The following is an 18,728-nucleotide window of genomic DNA, read 5'->3' as shown; positions in this document are numbered from 1 at the left end:
AGGGAAGGACAGTCCACACCACATTGAAATGACTGAAGAATGTGAGGATGGATGAAGACAAGCTGATGGACAAGTTGAAGATAAGTTGATGTGAGGATGGATGAAGACAATGGGAGCCTGGACAGTTGAGCCAATTCCCATCTGATATCTTTCACTTTCCCAGGTGGGTCAGGAGGCACAGGGAAACTGAGGAAGCCTTAAAGTAAATACGGTGGCAAGTGGAAGAGAGATGACTGAGACTCACAGAAGAATGTTCGCCCTCAGCTGAGGTTGGGGATCATGGACTGGTAGCAACTGCAACCCAAACATTGCATTATTTCCTCCAGCCATGCTCAGCAGGCCAGGTTAGGGGCAGGAAAAGGAGATGCAGATTGACCAAGATTGGCTTCTAGATGGATGGGTGGAGAAGGCATTAGAGGGCAAGAACACTGAAGACATTGGCAAGGGAATTGTTGAAATGTCTTCACTCATTCAACACGTGTTTACTGAGTGCCTGATACACGCCAAGATTTAGCCTGAGCATTGGAGACACAGTGGTGAGCAACACAGGCAAGGATTGTTCCAGTACTGTGCAGTGGAGGCAAACAAGAAACAAGAAGATAAACAAGGAAATCAGAATTTCAGATGGTGGGTAGGGGCCATGACAGACATGGTGCGACAAGGAAGAGCCTGCTGTGTTTGGGGTCATCCAGGAAGACCTCTCTGAGGAGGCTGAAGTGATCACCCCTAAGGTATAGGCAGGGTGGGGAACAAGGGCAAGTCCCTAGAGGCTGGTAGGTAAGGAAGCTGACAGTCTTGCAGTGGCCCAAGAGAGTGGGGACACTGGAAAGCCAGGAAGCTGAGGCCAGAGTGGTGCATTCATTGCACAGTCTCAGCAGTTGAGCTGTTCCTGGACCTTTAGTTGAAAGGATGATACTGGGGCTTGGTATGTTTTCTCTGCTTTTCTCAGAATTGCAACTAAGGCCCAAAGCTGAGCCCAAAAGTCCTAAGAACTCAACATTTTAAGTTTAGAAAAACTTTCAGTTACTGCACAGGCTTGCTGAGACATGTCCTTGCCAAGAGGGCAATAACAGCACAGAGAGCCCAACAACTCTGACAGCTGCTGGCTATGAGGCGGGAGACATCTGCCTTGTCACCTTCATTTAGTTCCACTCGTCCCTGCCCCATAGAGGGGAGAGAAGACTCAGAAGAGAGAACCACAACTCTCCTCCATTCTAAATGGGGACCAGCCTCATGGGCTGGCCTATGCCAGGTACCAAGGAGTCCTTTAGAGGGTAGACAAAAGTTTAGAAGAGATAGGACTGGAATGAGCCCAGCCTGAGACCTGAGAGTGACTGCACTGTTATGAGAGTCATGCCGAGAAGGGGCGGAGGAGGTCCACTCTTCAGTGGTAGCACTTTGGGAGAAGAACTGCTATTTTATGTCTCTAGCCCAACACGTCTGGATGCCACAAAGACTTATTTTATGGCTTTAAGACAAAGTGGCTGGAGAAGAGTGAATTGGCTACCTTGTTCCTTCATCATCCAACAGGGGTTTATCTGGCACACAGGATGTACTCAGTTCTACAGCAGGCACTGAGGAGACAGTGGCGGGCACGGCGCGCAGATCCCCACCTTCCAGGCACTTAATGGAGGAGAGAGATGCTAACACACCCAAGGAGATGATAATTTTGGTTCTGATGTGTGCCCAGCATCAGGATTGAGAGTGGTATTGGGGACAGGGAGAGGAAGGAACTCTTGTAGTTAAAGTGACCAGGGCGAGTTGGCATTTGAGTGGGGAAATGGATGGAGCAAGGGGTGAGCTCTGTGGATGACTGAAAGAGGAGCTCTCTCTGGAAGAGGATGCTGTGGGGGAGGGAATGAGCTTGGTAGAGTTGGGGATGGCTGGAGTAGCCTGAGTAAGACAGATGTGGTAGGAGATGAGGGCAGAGAGGGGCCCACCCCCGAGGCCTTTCCAGACATGGTAAGGCTTTGGAGTTCAGTCTTGGTATGAAGAAAAGTCCTGGAGGGGTGACACAATGTGACACTTTTTTTTTTTTTTGAGACAGAGTCTCGCTCTGTTGCCCAGGCTGGAGTGCAGTGGTGCAATCTCTGCTCACTTCAAGCTCTGCCTCCCAGGTTCCCACCATTCTCCTGCCTCAGCCTCCCGAGTAGCTGGGACTACAGGCACCCACCACCACGCCCGGCTAATTTTTTGTATTTTTAGTAGAGACGAGGTTTCACCGTGTTAGCCAGTAGTCACGATCTCCTGACCTCGTGGTCCGCCTGCCTTGGCCTCCCAAAGTGCTGGGATTACAGGTGTGAGCCACCACACCTGGCCAATGTGACACATTTTTAAGACATTCTTCTGGGTACCATGGAAGATGGATTATGCCATATAGGGCAAGAGCAGAAACAGGAGGCTGATTCCCAAGGCTGCATCAGCCCAGGTTGAGGACTGTTGGGCCTGGAAGCAGGAAGGCAGAAGAAGCGGTCAGATGGGGGATAGATTGGGATGGTGAGTCCTGCCATGTTCTGGTCTGTTGAAGTAGAAAAGAAGGTAAGATCCCAGGGTGGAAGGTGAGTCACACATGCTTGAGACAAAGAGATGGGCAGCAGGACTAGGGGCTCCCTGAAAGAAGGGAAGTGACCAGGAAACATGGTGAATGAGTGAAGATCTGCAAGGGACTCTGAGAGCAAGGAGGACCCCAACCCAAATGAGAGCATCCACTTGAGAGCAAAGGTTTCAGTGAGAGCCAAGAAATGGTGAAACTTGCTATAACTAGGTGAAGAGTGTGCATGAAATTGTTTGCAACTAATAGAGGTTCCACAGAGCACAGCGGAAAAGTTTAGAAGAAGAAGAATTATATCAGGTCCAGGGAGAAGGAAACACATGGCCACGTGAAGAGGACAGTGACCAGAGGACTTTGTTCAGTTTGTGTGAAAGACATGGATGAGTCATGGGGGAAAGAAATGACCTAGAAATGTCCACAGATCTGGACTCTGAAGTCTCTGATGGATTGGAGGAATTGGGCCTCTCTAGAAGAAGCCGGCTGCTCCTGGAAATCCTACACCAGGTGGGCTGGCAACAGGATTAGTTGGTTCTCAGGAGCTACCCTGAGTGCTGGAAATAATATTAGCTCCAGATGGATGGGGGCCTTTCTGGATGGAATCCTTCACAGCTTGTCTTAACTGTGACTCCAAGGGAATACATGGAAAAATGGCATCATGGATTCTAAAATAACTCCAAGTCAGATCATTGTATATACTTTCTCTTTCCTTTACACAACCCTTACTCACTTCTCAACCCACAGAGATATGATTTCTGCTCACTCCATTTCACCAAAACAGCTCTTGCCAAGTTCTCTAGTGGTCTCCATATTACTTAAGCCAACAGACCTTTTTCAGCCCTCATCTTCCCCAACAACTCAGCCCCGTTGGCCACACCCTTCTTGGTGAAATACTTTCTTCCTTTGGATTTCTATAGTGATGTCACCCTCTCCTAACTGTGCTCCTGCCCCCAGCTACTCATTGGCTCTACGTCTCAAATCCTCATTTACATAGCCTGTAAGTGTTGGGGTGCCTTAATGCTTGATGGTAGGCCCTCTACTCTTCTCAATAACCTTTCTCCGAGGCATCTCAATCAGATCTGTGGCCTCGACTGCTTAATATAACAGAGGCATGTAATGAGTGCTGCAGGAGTGTTCAGTCGAGTACTTGACTATGGCATGTGAAAAGTAGCTTGATTTGGGGTCACTGTTATTCAGTGGAAAATGTAACCTTGGGACAGATAATGCAGCCCACATTTGAACTCTGAAAGACCATTCACTGGATTGAAAGACCGATAGGTACCAATAATTGCTGTTTATCCTTCATCAAAATTACCATTATTCCACAAGGTAAGTGCTTGTCTATACATTACAAGCCCTGTATATATTGCCTATGCATTCACTATGCATTAGCATTTCCTACATTCTATCCATTCCCTTTATTCAAAATATTCACGCTTACCTTTTACTCAGCAGTCCACCAGGCTTTCCCATCCTCAGTAGCGTTTATTGATTGCCTTCAGGATCTATAGTAATGTTTAAAGCACTATAATCCATCTCTATCCTCAAAGATCTTGATGGAGTATTACAATAAGCCTATTACTTATTGTTGTCAGCTTTTCTATCAGCATCAATTAGAAAGGCATGAAGGGACCATATGTTGATCAATTACTTTATCAAGGGAACAAGTATGGAAGAATCACTTGCAAATTATCAACAATCATTAATGCATGCAACTAAAAGGAGTATGTTTTATTTTTATTTTATTAATTTTTTTTTTTTCTGAGGCAGAGTCTCACTCTGTTGCCCAGGATGGAGTATAGTGGCATGATCTCGGCTCACTTCAACCTCTGCCTCCTGGGTTCAAGCGATTCTCCTGTCTCAGCCTCCCAAGTAGCTGGGATTACAGCCGTACACCACAACGTCCAGCTAATTTCTTTATTTGTAGAGACGGGGTTTTGCCATGTTGGCCAGGCTGGTCTCGAACTCCTGACCTCAGGTGATCCACCTGCCCCGGCCTCCCAAATTGCTGGGATTACAGGTGTGAGCCACTGCACCTGGCCTGTTTTACTTTTTAAAAAATCCACAATATAGCCAACTCTCTTGTATACACAAAAACAGTGATCTGCGGTGCATCTCATGGCAACCATGCTGTTCAGCCTACTGATATTCTTTAATGAATTGTCTGCTTTGTTGACATCTGCACTCTGCAATTCCAGAATTGATCATACATTTCCCTCATAAGCCCACCTCCTCATTTCCATTAATTTTACATACTGTCTGCAGAGATAATCCGCTGTAAAGGAGGTAACACTCACCTCGGAATCAGAAGTCCTGGGTCCAAGGTCTGACCTGTAATTCACTGGGTCATGCAAAAATCTCATTTTCTTCATCACTATATCTGCCTGAATAACCCTACTGTCTCTCCACAACCCTCAAAATAGGCAGGTGGTAAGAGTTATTACTTATTAGAAGAAGCTTTAGAAATCCAAATATTTCACCATCGTCCTTGATCAATGAAAGGTTTAAGAGAGACAGAGTCATCTATTCTCAGTAGCATGGACTGCAGGGAACTGCCTCACCGAAGACCCTGTTGATTTATTACATTAATTTATTCCAGTTTGTGTGCGGAATATTAGACATGCCTAGCTTCAGGTCTCAACCTGAAGCCATGTTTCATCCAACTAGATCTTCAGAATTATCCTATGAGATAAGCAGGGCAGGTGGTACTGTTTTGATTTCACAAATGAGGAGAGGTTCAAAGTTTAGCAAACTGAACAAGATCACACAGCTAGAAAACGGACAAACCAGGGCTTCATATTTCAAGCTTTCTAATCCCTAGTTCTTCACCTTCCAACACTTCTAGCCAGAAGGGAGAAAGCAGTTCTTAAGTCCCTTTTCAGTGCAAAGAATGACAATTTAATAACCCGAGAGAGTTAATGCACCTTCCAAAAGATTCATTTCTCCCGTGTTCACAAAGAGTCAGGCAGAAATTGATTTAGAACAATCAGGAGAAGACTCAGTAAGCTTCATCTACACAATAAAAATAATACACTTAGCATTCTCATGTAACTTCACATTTTGTAGTTATTGACAATAAACAATTAAAAATTTATCTCATAGATAACCAGGTGGCTAGTATAGTTATTTTACAACACAAAACACTTAGACAGGCTTCCTTTTTATTGGGTAGAGATGATTTAAAAATCAATTTAACAATGCCACTTTAAATGTACAGAGTTTCAAGCCTCGTGGTGGTGGGATACGTCCTGGAAATTTTGGGCATTTAATTTACAATAAGCCTCAATAAACTGCCCTCATGAGATGTCCCTCATGACCAGAGGTCATACATACAGGCTGAAGCTTAGTTGTAAACAGACTTCACCGTACATTCTAGCCATTTCCAGCTTGAGACACAGGAAACTCCTCTTATCATAACCAAATGCTGACAAGTCCCTTTGACTTAGAAAGTGACATACAGTGAAATGGACCCCAGTTTAAATTCTTCTCAAGTTTGCACGGAGAGAAAGCAGTTCCAAAGCAGCCCATTAGAGGTATTTGTCTGCATGCATAAGACATTAGGCAGCCTGACATGACTCAATGTTTGCAAAGGGAAGGATGGGTTTGAAGCAAGAGGATTTTGTATGTGCAAAGTGGTACAGGCCAAAAGAGCCACACATGTAACTGCTTTACATACAGCTGGCCAGGTCTTTGCTTGGCTGCAACTAGCTGATTTTTTATGAATGTTAAGTTCATGGGCAAATGAATAGATGATCCAAACCTACCTTTTTAATTACAAAATGCTTTTTCCTCCCCCACAATCAGAATTCTACTCATTTCAGCACTGAAAAAAAAAAATGTAATCATCGTAATTCCTAGTAGCTTGCTTCTGTTTCCGCTTCAATAGATGCCCCGTAGATGGGAAGTCACATAACAGCTCCATGTCCTATCAAGTTGCTTCCACCCGAAAACAGCTGCAATGCTTATCTAATTAAACCCCAGCACCAAACTGTGAGCTTCTGCATCAATCATTAATATTGTATTTTGGATCATTTTAAATTCTGACTGGGGTAGGTGGCTCCCCACGCACTGGTCTCTGAAGGAGATTTTTCAAATAATCTTTAAGTGGCATTGAAAAAATAAAACAAGCTTCCTGCTGTTTGAGGAAAGCTCTGCCATCCTGCTGCACCCTGATTAGCTGTTAACACTAATTGAGAGATGAATATTGCTTATTCCAAAAATGCTAAAGATGGGTTTTTTTAATTATGAAAAGGAAAACGCAGTTCTCCTCACCTCAAAAATGTGTCTGTGGCTCCTTGCCCAAATTCTAAACAGCGCCAAAAGAATGGTGGTTTCTGGGTCTCTGGTCTACAGTTTGCAGAGTGATTATCCCGAATCACTTCTTTTCTCTAGGTGGCCCTCCAGAGTTAGTGAACCGTGACCTCCACGTGGGATTTGCACATGCGAGCCCTGCATCTGGAATGCAGAAACACTCTTCACAGAACTCTGATGGCCCAGAAATATTCATGGAAATCTCTGTCCTGGTAAGGCACATGTTGATGTACTTAGGCTTAAGCTCATAAACCGAGAGGAACAGTTTCCTACATCCCTCTTCTAATGACTAAAGCCAACGGCCTGAGCCAAATGGGACAATTTAGAAAAAGAGAGACTGGCGAAAACCAAATGAATCTCTGCTTCCTTCTAGCATTCTAGGAAAAATACCAAGCGGCTGTGCCAACATGCACTGCTTGTCTTTGTTAGGAAAATACACTCAAAATCAGGGGAATCAGTCAGTCCCAGGTTCAGGAAAGATGTATGCAAGAGGGACTCCCTGATGAGGAAAAATCGACTACAAAAACACAGCATGCACCCAGCTCAGCATAAACACAGCTTAAAAATCACAAGGAACTAGGAAGAAGTGCAGAATCCCGAGGTTCTCATTCTTGTTCCCATAAGCCGGGATTGGCTGAGACTTAGCCAGGATACCACCTGGCAATACAGCCACATCAGCTAAAGAGATGAGGAACCTGAGAGGAAACAAATGTGAGGAAGAGGATGATTCAAGAGGACCAGAAAAACAAGGAAAGGACAGAGGTCCTAGGATATTCACTGCAGGGAAGACAGGCTGAAAGATTTAGGAACCAGTTGAAAGTCAACATGCTGGAGCCTCGCGAAGGGTGCAGTCAGGGATCTCTCCTGCTATTATTGTATCAGCAGCCTCACAGCTACCCTCAAACCTGAAATTTGTGTTAGATTTATACACAGTTGATAGAGTCCTGCCCATGCTACTTTCCTACTATCTCTGTGTTTCCTAGAACCAAGGCACACCCCTCCTCATGGCTCTCCCACTGCCATCACATTCTAAGCATATGTCCAGTCCTAGGGAGCTATAAGACCTTGAGTGCATTGGTGAAACTCTCCAAGTCTCATTTTCCTCATCTGTAAAATGAAAATAGTGGAATATATTTATTCTACTAAAAAACTGACATTTTTAGTACTTCCTACATATCAAGTTAAATGTGTAAATGTGGGGGGTTTTTTGTTTTGTTTTCTTGTTTTGTTTTTTGTGGGGTTTTTTTTTGTTTTTTTTGTTTTGTTTTGTTTTATTTGAGACAGAGTCTCACTCTCTCACCCAGGCTGGAGTGCAGTGGCGCAATCTCGGTTCACTTCAACCTCCATCTCCTGGGTTTAAACAATTTTCCTGCCTCAACCTCCCAAGTAGCTGAGATTACAGGCACACACTACCACACCTGGCTAATTTTTGTATTTTACTAGAGATGAGGTTTCACCATGTTGGCCAGGCTGGTGTTGAACTCCTGACCTCAGGTGATTCACCCGCCTCAGTTTCCCAAAGTGCTGGGATTACAGGCATGAGCCACTGCGCCCAGTCAAATGTGTTTTGATATATTAGTACTATTCTTGTCCTACAGCACAATGTGGAAAATGTTATTTCCATTACGCAGATGAGAAAATGCAGGCCACAAAACTTTCCCAACGCTCCCAAAGTCATCCAGCAAGAAGTACCAGAATCAAAATCTTCTTATCCTTGCCAAAAAAAAAAGAAAGAAAGAAAACATAAATAAAAGTGGAACAATAAGAATAATAAAAAAGAGTGAGGGAGACAGAGAGAATCTGGAGGTACTATAAGAAGAAGAAACCTAAATCTAATTTATCTCACTTTGAATAAAGGACAATTTGTAAAATTTAGCAGTAAAGACCGTAATATGCTTGAAATTTAATAGACTTGAGAGATGTAATAAGAACAGCCTTTTTTGCAAGTGTTTATTTTCTAATAAACAGGAATCAGGAAATTTGCCTCTGGGCAGTTTTTCCCCACAACTAGTAATTGAAAATGTGAAGTTAGCAAACAATTCCTTTACAACAAACATTGCTCTTTTATTCAATTGTTCATGAAAGAGAAACATCTATTGATTCCCATCTATGCGCCAGGCATCGTGCACTGCATTTGCCAGGCATGCAGTTTAGAGCCAGACAGTCTGGTATCTGAGCTTTAAAGGCCAAGAATCAAGTGTTTATGTCTGGCATGTTGTAATTAATTAAACCATTTTTCTGCAATAATTGCAGGGTCTCAGAATACAATGCATTTGGTGACAAACTCACTGGATTCAAAGAGAAGTTGCTGCGGGATTTCTGCAAGACCAGAGTCTTAGAGGAGACGGTGCCCAAGTCCAACTTGTTCACTCTTGGAATGCCGGGCACCAAACATGGTGCCTGGTCCACTGCAGACAGTTGGTTCTTCCCACGTGCCATGCATTTGGCTCTCTTAGGGAACTCCTTTAAAACAGAGGTATCAAGCACCCACTCCTCCCCAGAAGATGCTCATCCTGTTGGTGGAAACAGGACCATGATGAGATTTGTTTGTATTCTCCATGGGTGAATTTTTTTTTTTTTTTTTTTTTTTTTTTTTTTTTTTTTGAGATTGAGTCTCACTCTGTCGCCAGGCTGGAGTGCAGTGGCATGATCTTGGCTCACTGCAACCTCTGCTTCCCAGTTCAAGTGATTCTCCTTCCTCAGCCTCCTGAGTGGCTGGGACTACAGGTGCGCGCCACCATGCCCAGCTAATTTTTGTATTTTTAGGAGAGATGGGGTTTCACCATGTTGGCCAGGATGGCGTTGATCTCTTGACCTTATGATCCGCCCCCTCACCCTCCCAAAGTGTTGGGATTACAGGTGTGAGCCACCACCCCTGGCTATACATATCCAGTGACAAGAACCACTCAATGTGAGCTTTATGCATATTTTTCAATGTATAAAAAAGTAAATCAGGCCGGGTATGGTGGTTCACACCTGTAATCCCAGAACTTTGGAAGGCCAAGGAGAAGATTGCTTGAGCCCAGGAGTTCTAGGCTACAGTGAGCTATGATCTTGCCGCTGCACTCCAGCCTGGGTGACAGAGTGAGATCCTATCTCTAAAAACAAACAAACAAGAAAGAGTGAACTAGCATTATTAAAGTTGGTAGATACTATACTTTTTAAAACCATGTGACACCCTTATGGGTATAAATTCTAAAGCAAGAAAGGGATAGGAGGAAGTGTTGGATTAACATTATGTGTAGGGGCAATATATACTATAATAGGATAAAAATCTTACTAGAAGAGGGAAGGAACATGGAATCTCTTAGGGTGAACATGAGGACCTTTTTTAACACCTAAAATAAAAGTTTAAAATAACATTTTTTTGGCTACGATTAAAAAGTCAAAAAAAAAAAAAAACCAAACAAACAGATGCTGACAATGTTGTGGAGAAAAAGTAATGATTACGTGCTGTTGGAGGCAGGGGTGTAAATTAGTTCAACCATTGTGGAAGACAGTGTGGTAATTCCTCAAAGACCTAAAGACAGAAATATCATTCGACCCAGCAATCCCATTACCAGCTATATACTGAAAGGAATATAAATGATTCTATTATAAAGGCACATGCATGTGTATGCAGCACTGTTCACAATAGCAAAGACATGGAATCAACCTAAATGCCCATCAGTGGTAGACTGGATAAAGAAAACATGGTACATACACACCATGGAAGACTATGCAGCCACAAAAAAAGAATGAGGTCATGTCATTTGCAGGGACATGGATAGAGCTAGAGGCAACCATTCCTCGCAAACTAATGCAGTAACAGAAAACCAAACACTGCATGTTCTCACTTATAAGTGGGATTTAAATGCTGAGAACACATGGACACATGGAGGGGAACAACACACACTGGGGCCTATTAGAGGGTGGAGGGTGGGAAGAGGGAGATGATCAGGAAAAATAACCAATGGGTACTAGGCTTACTACCTGGGTGATGAAATAATCTGTACGACAAACCCCCATGACACAAGTTGACCCATGTAACAAACCTGCACATGTACCCCTGAACTTAAAATTTAAACAAAACATTTCTTAGACCCCTATAGTATAGGTAGCATTTATGTTTATTTTCTTTGTATTAATAGATAAAAACATACCTCTATGAATTTGATAATGCCTTTAATTAATTTGAGTTCTATTGTCTACTTACATTTTTAAAATACTAACTCATACATGTGCAAAACGTTATTTATTCAGCCTACAGATACTGCTTAGTAGGCACGTGGACTCAAGAAGAAACTCATGATACACATGGTCTGCATTTCACAAACCACAGACGTAGACCATCTAACTAGTAGTAAGACTAGAAGGAAATTTTTCAACATGAGGAAGAGGCAAAATTAGACTCTTTAGTGGTAAGGAACATTTTAAATTTCTATGTAGTGGCAAAATCATTCGCCAGGACCAAATGCAAAAATGTGTGGTGTTTTCTTATAAGTTACCATTTTATAGAATAAGTAATTTTAGCATGCCTAAGGAAAAGAAATAAATTAGATAAGATTTGGAGCAATAAAAACAGGATGCAGAGAATACCTGAGGTAGAACAACTTTGCAATATTTGTAAGATTTTCTCAGAATGGGATTAAACTTAACATGATAATATCTGAAGAGACAAGGCCAGGGAGAGAAAATCCATTTGATTATTCCATTTTGGGAAGTGGTTAGGGAAGTACAATCAAATGCATAGCTAAAAAAGGTAAAAAAAAAAAAAAAAAAAAAAAAAACCACAAATCCCGTAAGCCAAAAGACCTTTTTATAAAACTTATTGATAAATGTACACCCAACATCAAGATCAAAAAGAGGTTCTTAACTAGAAATCATTTGTTATTAACAGGCAAAGTAAAAGAGGCTGTTATATAGAAAACAGAAAAAGCATCTTTTATCATTGGATGGATAAGCTGCTGATACCTGAAGGTCACATAAGATCAAAATGTAAAAATAGCAACAAATGTTGCTGGACTTCCTTCTTTTCCAGGTTTTGCAACTTAGCCCTCAGTTGTTCTCAGGAAATTACATTTCTCTAAAATAAATATAGTGATAAGATTAGGATTCAACAACACCCAAGGCTCTCATATTACTATTACACCTTTCTCTGTGCACGCCTCACAATATTATTGGCCATTTAAAATGGATTCTCTTTTAAGGGGGCATATCTAACATTCTGCAATATCTGCCTGTTTATATGGACTCCAAATCACCAAAAATCCCAAGCAATCAGACTCGTCCTCATTTTCTATTCAGCAACAATCCCCAAGTCTTTTTCTCTGAATGTCGGTCAAGATGTTCCTCAAAAATGAGGAGAGGAGGGACTATGATTTGGATAATTCGCATCTTGAAGATTCTCAGAAATCCTACATTGAAAACATCTGTTTAGCCTTGTTCGTCCCATTATTTCTCACATTTATTTGACCTCAGAGGCCCTTTATCATGTAACATTGGTTAAAATTCCACAGAAACAGCCTTCCAGGCACATACTTTGGACAGTCTAACTCTTTATGACCCTGAGACACTCTGAAATTGACTGCTCTGGTCCACCAATAGATGCTGAGCTTCGACATCGCCCAGGAACTGGTCGAGCTGCTGGGGATACTGCGGTGAACAAGATGAGCACAGTCCCAGGTCCCCCTGGAGCACACTTTCTAGCATATGACGGAGTAAATGCACCTGACGGTTTCAGGGGAATCTGAGAATAGTGATTTGAATGGGAGCAGGATGTCCCTTTAGACAGGATGGGCACAGAAAGCTTCTTCCCGAGGTGATGTTTGAGACCAGATCCTGATTCTGTTCACTCTTGTTTTAATACTAAATAGACTTTTCCAGTTGTTTGAAAATCACTGATTGAAAAGTAGTAATGCAAGATTTGTGTTTTAGTAATTTTCTGTCAATAAAAAAGTCAATTAAACAACGCTCATTCCCCATCCATCCCATTTAAATAGGCATGCATTGCATATGGGTTAAAAACGTGTGTCTACTGGGATCTTACACTCAGTTCTCAGAGCAGGTGCACAGGGAACATCTCCAAGTCACAGCGTAAGTGGTAAAACAGTGTTTCTGACACAGCCCAGAAGTTCATCCACACAGAAGGCACTGAAACAATTCCCCCTTTTTACTCTTTTTTAAACAGGATACACACACATAATTGGACACCAGGAAACTCCTGTACGGCACATTGACAATGAATAGTTGTCTTAGTGGCTTATAATTAAGGAGAGTGATAATGCTGGGAATTTAACTTTGGTGATACTTAACTCTGAAATACTTTCCACTAGCTCGATCCCTGCTGATTGCTTATTAAAATGACTCCTGAAACTCCCAGGAATACAACATGGAAGGCTGAGTAAATGCTTTTGTGTTGTGAAGATACTCTTTAATGAAATACTTCTTCCCCACAGCAACAGACCTACTCTATAATCCAGGAAAATGGTTTTAATAAATGCTTCGATAATCATCCTCATAATGATCATTGTGTTATTGGTTAAAATGGTGTTGCATAATAAAACCCCCTTCAAAAAGGTTCTAAAAGACAAGGTACTAATTCAAAAGAAGGTGGTGGTGGTTGTTTTTAATTCCAACATGCTTCTGGGAGATCCACTTAAACATTTGCAATAACAGTGGAAAATCTTTAAGCAGACCAATGAAAATTTTCTTCTTATTGTGTTTTGAGTAGTCAAATTGCACCCAGTATTGTAAAATCAAAGTGCTTTGTTGCTAGGCAATTCCATGAATCATCCCAAATCAGGTTTTAACCAGATTGATAAAAGTGTTACCCCCTTATTTTGTCTTTTTACTAGAACACAGTTTTTAGCTGAGCAACAAAATATGTGAACTGATCATATGGGAATAGAATTTTTATAGCAATAAATAAATCTTGCCCCAATGATAATATTTAGTGATATGCATAATTATTGTTATAACGTATGGGAATCAGATAAAAATGATATAAAGCCCGAGCAATGATTGCATTTAGCATTCTGTTGACATTGCAGATAAAAGCAGCTTTGAGATCAGCATGAAGGAAGAAGGAATAGGAAGAAGCTGCTCTGAACTCCCTCCAGAAACACCTACATTCACGTCCAAGGCACCAGCTGTTGAGTTTCCCTGACTTGAGAAATGACATCACTCTTGACTGACATCTCCCAAGGAGACTAAGTAGAATATTAATATATTAGTAGAATATTAATGTTAATATATTAGTAGACTATTACTAATATATTAGACTATTGTTAATATATTAGAATATTATTAAGTAATATATTAGTAGAATATTAATATATTAGAATTAATACATTAGTAGCATATTCATATATTAGTAGAATTAACCAATTGAATGGTTTGTAAATTCTAATATATTTATTAAAGTTTAATCATTTAATTGATAATTATATCTGATAGTAAGAAATTCATCACTTCATTTTATTTAATAGCAGAATAAACAGATCATTAAGCACACTGAATTTAGAATAAAGGTGAATCTAACAGAAATATTATTGGTATATGAGTATTTATGGAGTCTTCATATTCCTCACTACCTACCTGCAAAGTTGAAGTGTTTATTTGAGGATGTAGACATGGAGATCCACACAAACCAGTGAAGAGCTATATATTGAAGACAACAGCCTTCAATCTTTAAACCAAATACAAAGCTCTTATACATTTATAGTATGATATAGCTCCTACTATTTCTATGTTTATGTCGTATCTCTTCCATAAGCAATTGGTGGGTCTGAAACCTACTTTCATTGAGATACTTACTTGAAGTCAATACAAATAATCAGTGAGGATCATTCTGCCCTTCCCCTGAAAACACAAAGTGGAGCTTTAAAACAGGCTCTCACACTGGATTTTAGGTGGATTTGGGTTTTAACTCTGGGTGTCTATCAACAATAAAAAAAAAACAAAAAACAAAAAAAAAAACCCACAGCAGAACAATTTCCAAGGCTATTAGAGGATTTAATGAACAAGGACCACATTTAAGGCAACCGGGGTAAAGAGAAGCAAAACGAACTTTTCCTGCTTTTTCCTGTGAGAAGTATCATTGTAATTACGTATGTATCTAAATTAAAATTGCATATTCATGTTTTGCATTTTCAACTGGCCTTGTATAATTAAAACTGCATCACATTTGATGGATTTATAATTATGGCTAAATGGTTATGTTAATGTTCATCTCTTCCATGCTGAAAAACATCAAAACACAAGAACGTTTCTTTAACTTGTTTCTTACCAGAAATTCAATCTCCAGATACAATATTCAATGACCATGTGTCCTGAAAATAAAATATCTTTGAGATCAATAGGCACAGCTTCAAGTGTGAGATCCAAAAATCCTGATGCTTGCAAAGCACAAACCCAAACTGCTTTAAAGAATAATCTATAGAGGAAAAAAATAGAATGAATTGTAGAAGGTCTGATTAAGGTCTTATAGAAGATACCTTACTAACTTCAGTGAATTAGCAGGAGACAATCATATCTCCTCAGGCTATAATCATTGTACTTTAAATCCCCAAATACTTCCATTTAAAAAAAAAAGAAAAAGAAGGAAAAAAAAAAAAAAAACTGTGTGCTGCAAGATCAGAGCTTTCACTTCTGAATGTAAAAATGGTGACTACATCAAACACCCACTATTCATTCTTTACTGAGAAACTCTTTCCTAACTTTTCCCCATGAGGGAATCACAAAAACAAAAGCACAGTAGATGATAAAAGTTTATGTCGGAAATAGAAACATGTTACTCCGGGTCTCTGTCTTGGCTGTTGGGAACATTTCAGGTTCAAGATCTCCTGAACAAACATTTAATGCTTAGATATTGCTATAAGTTGAATTGTGTTCCCCCACAGTGTTGAGCCCTAGCCCATGGAATCTCACAATGTGACCTTATTTGGAAATAGGGTCATTGTAAGAGATAGGAAAAACCAAACTGTTTCTACTATTCTCACACTCAACGCAACACAGAACCTTCTGTGACCAAAATGTATGGGGGATTTTCCCTGCACTCCAAGCAATTCTCCAAGCAGACACCAACTGAGTGTCCTACAATTCAATTCAATTCTGATGCTATCTACCTAGAGGTGATATCAGGATCTACACGTGAAGGGCTCAGTCTCACAGACTGCCCCCGACTTCAGATGCCAGTCACAAGCCCCAGCTGTGACCTGTGCTTCTGACCAACTGGCTATAAATTAGAGTTCCCAAGACCCGCTCTTTGGGTTTGATTTATTTGCTAGGACAACTCATAGAACTCGGGGAAATGCTTTACTTACATTTACTCATCTATTATTGAGAATATCACCAACGACACAAATGAACAGCCAGATGGAAGAGATGCATAGGCAAGGAATGAGGGAAGAGTGTGGAGCTTCTGGCACCTACCAGCACCTCCTCAAATTCAACAACCTGAAAGCACTCTGAATGCCGTCTTTGTGGGTTGTTACACAGGCGTGATTGATTAAGTATTGGCCATTGCTGATCAACTTAACCTTCAGCCCCTTACCACTCCCCAGAGATCTCAGTCCCCAGGTGGGACTGAGAGTTCCAACCCTCTAATCACATAGTTGGTTCCTCTGGCAACCAGCCCCCAAACCTGAGGCTATCCAGGAGCCCCCAGCCATCAGTCATATGCCCAGAATACACAGACACATATCACTTTGCAGATCCCAAAGATTTTAGGTGCTGTGTTTCAGGAAATGAGAACAAGAGCAAATATGTACACAGTCCCAACTCACGATGGGTTGACTTAGAATTTTGACATTTTGACAGTGAAATGACACGATGAAGTGGAAACTGAACTCTGAGTACCCATGCAATCATTCTGTTTTTCACTTTCAGTACAATAGCCAATAAATTACATGAGATATGAGAAAGAAAAGACACATAATATCGGAAGAATGCAAGCCCCCTTTAAATGATTGGGCCCAGAGAAGTGTTGGAATGGAACAGCAGTCTCGTCCCACCCCATTCTGACCTGATCTCTTCAAGGTGCTTGCCACATTGACTCTAGACTGACTGATGCCAAGTAACTATAAATTACCCTGACAATGCTGCGCACTGGACACCACAACTCATAACCTACAGTTCAACCATGTATAGCCAATCACTAATCAATGTTATTTCTGTAAATCAATATGAATTGTATCAGCCCATGGCTTGTCCACCTTTGCCCTTAAAAACCTCCTTGTATCAAAGGCTGAAAGGTGCACTTCTCAAGGCAACTTAGAAGTATTTCACAGGCAGTTGTTCTCATCTTGGCTCAAGTAAACACTTTAAAATTATATTTTGTGCCTCAATTTCTTCCTTCAGGTCAACATAAATTCAACACCTTATTTAAAAATAGGCTTTGTATTAGATGATTTTGCCCAACCACAGGCTAATGTAAGCGTTCTGAGCATGTTTAAAGTAGGCTTGGCTAAGCTGTGGTGTTCAATAAATGCGGTGTATTGAATGCATTTTTGATTTACAATATTTTCAACTTACATGGGTTTGTCAATTGACGTAGTTCCATAGTAAGTCAGGCAGCTTCTGTGTACTTCTGGTTATAAATCACAGTATCACAGTCATTAAAAGTGTAATTAGTTAGATTAAATGGAAGCTATACTGTAGTACGTGGATACTGAATCCAGTGTAACCAGTCTCCTGATAAGAAGAGGGAAATTTGGACACAGAGACAAACAGGGAGAATACCACGTGAGGATGGATGCAGAGACTGGAATGATGAGCCTACAGGACGAGAAGCGCTAAGGATCACTGGTATGAAATAAGAATGAAATTCTATGCCTGGGCAACATAGCAAGACTTCATCTCTACCAAAAACAAAAACAAAAAAAAGTTGTAAGTAGCCAGGTGTGGTGGTGCATGCCTGTAGTTCCAGTTACTGAGGTTGAGGTGGGAGGATCACTTGAGCCTGGGAGTTCAAGGCTGCAGTGAGCCATGATCAGCCACTGCACTCCAGCCTGTGTGACAGAGAGAGATCCTGTCTCAAAAGAAAAAAAAAAATGTTCTAACCCCCTACAAGCAACTTGACAGACCTCTCTTGGCCAAGGGGACCCCAGAGAAACCTTGAAAACTGAGTTCCTGGTCACAGTGAAATGGGAGGTCAGATATGCCTCTTTATACCCTCTCCCCAACAAATTGCCATTAGACTTTCTTTCCCTTTCAAAAGACTTGCTCCACCACTGATTTTAACCAATCACTAGATGCCATACCCAGACTTTCTACTTTTCTGTGGTTTCAGCACAGCAGGTAACAAGGACCACATCACATTCCTCCACAGACCATGGACTGGTTCTAACCAGTCTACAGAAGCTGCACATGGATGCCCTGTGTCCTCCATTTCATTTTCTGATGCATAGAGCCTGCTTTTAATGCATTTAAATGTTGTCTCCACTCCCAAGTGAACGTGGGATGTATGCAACATACATTTTTGCCTATTAAGCATGCATGCCCCCTCTTTGTGAATATTCATAGTTCCTCCTATAACCTGTTGAATATGTCTACTTAACCAACCCATTCAGCATCAATTCCTGTCTCATCCTTCCTCCTTCAAAGTGCCTGCTTTCAGTCTCTGCCAGGGGCTGTGCTTCTCAGCCTGCAGCATGGCCAGCTTGCAGGTTGCAACCCTTTATTAAAAAACAAAGCTTTCTTCTCCAAATGTATGGATCTCATGATTTTAAGTCAACATCAGCAACATCAGAAGCTAGAATAAGAGGTAAGGGGCCAGGCACAGTGGCTCATGCCTGTAATCCCAGCACTTTGGGAGGCCAAGATGGGTGGATCATGAGGTAAAGAGATTGAGACCATCCTGGCCAACATGGTAAAACCCCATCTCTAC

At 41.3% G+C, this 18,728-nt stretch overlaps 1 long non-coding RNA gene across 1 annotated transcript; it reads left to right on the top strand.

Annotated features, from left to right (window-relative positions):
* Positions 1-3,698: 3,698 nt before the first annotated feature.
* On the top strand, positions 3,699-8,580 carry LOC106994384 (uncharacterized). The gene is made up of 3 exons (XR_001440947.3): positions 3,699-3,877; positions 6,941-7,071; positions 8,491-8,580. It is a non-coding gene; the product is annotated as an uncharacterized LOC106994384 (long non-coding RNA).
* The last annotated feature ends 10,148 nt before the right edge of the window (positions 8,581-18,728 follow it).

Source organism: Macaca mulatta, chromosome 17 (assembly GCF_049350105.2).
Source record: "Macaca mulatta isolate MMU2019108-1 chromosome 17, T2T-MMU8v2.0, whole genome shotgun sequence".
Lineage (NCBI taxonomy): Eukaryota > Metazoa > Chordata > Mammalia > Primates > Cercopithecidae > Macaca > Macaca mulatta.
This window is presented reverse-complemented; position numbering and strand designations above follow the sequence as displayed.